Source organism: Trichosurus vulpecula, chromosome 3, assembly GCF_011100635.1.
Source record: "Trichosurus vulpecula isolate mTriVul1 chromosome 3, mTriVul1.pri, whole genome shotgun sequence".
Classification (NCBI taxonomy): domain Eukaryota; kingdom Metazoa; phylum Chordata; class Mammalia; order Diprotodontia; family Phalangeridae; genus Trichosurus; species Trichosurus vulpecula.
This window is the reverse complement of record NC_050575.1, coordinates 167,816,263-167,817,402: the sequence shown is the minus strand read 5'-3', so window position 1 is coordinate 167,817,402 and position 1,140 is coordinate 167,816,263.

Genomic DNA, 1,140 nt, shown 5'->3' with positions numbered 1-1,140 from the left:
AGAACTCAACAAGTGTGTAATAAAGTATTAAAAATACATGGTGTAAATGATTAATGCTATGGGAGGTCAGAGAAGAGAAAGATCTATGTGGGCTCTAGCAGCTGAAGAAGGCTTTGTAGAGGAAACAGGCCTTCTTTCAAAGAAAATCAACTTGACTGTCACACATCTTAGAAAGCTAGAGCATGTCCAAGGGAGAACAACAAAGAGAAACAGGATTGTTGCAGCCAGAGCCTAGATGGCAGGATGGATGGTACAGCCAGACAGGCATGAAATCCCTGAGAAGTCAGGTCACCTGGAACTAGAACCCAAGAGGTTTGGGACTCAGAACCGGGCCTGTGCTCTATGGAAACCAAGCTAAGCTATGAACCCAATAGTCCTCTTCCCCTCCCCAGAGACTGAGGTGGTACAGGCGGAAGGAAGGTTATACCTCCCACTTGTTGGGGGAGTAAATTTGTATATTTGTGATTATCTTTGGAAGTGAATGTTGCTTTGTAAAAGGTTCAGTGTTGCATAGCAGCTGAGGGAAATAAGAAAAGTTCAAAGAGTGTTAAAATAGTGTTTGAGCTGCACCTTAAAGAAAGAGAGAGTCTCAGTGAGGTGCAGATGAGGAAGAAGTACATTCCAAGCATGGGGAAGGATGGAAACAGATATTTATTAAGCACCTTACTATGTGCCAGGCACTGTATTAGCACTTTTCAAATATCATCTTATTTGAGCCTCACAAGCCAGGGAAGTAGGTGCTTATTTTACAATTGAGGAAACTGAGGCAAAGAGAAGTTAAATGACTTGGCTAGGTCACACAACTAGAAAGTATCTGAGGGCAGATTTGAACTCAGGTCTTCATGAGCTTCTAGGACAGGCAAGCTTGAAATATCTAGTAGACAATCAATGATGTGTTTAAAGCTTAAAGGAGAGACCAGAGAGAGAAATTGTGGTGTGTGTGTGTGTGTGAGAGAGAGAGAGAGAGAGAGAGAGAGAGAGAGAGACTGAGAATCATATGCATAGAGATGATTTTTTTTGGAGGGGGGAAGGCAAGACAATTGGGGTTAGGTGACTTGCTCAAGATCACATAGCTAGTAAGTCTGTCAAGTGTCTGAGGCTGGATTTGAACTCAGGTCCTGCTGACTGGCGCTGGTGCTG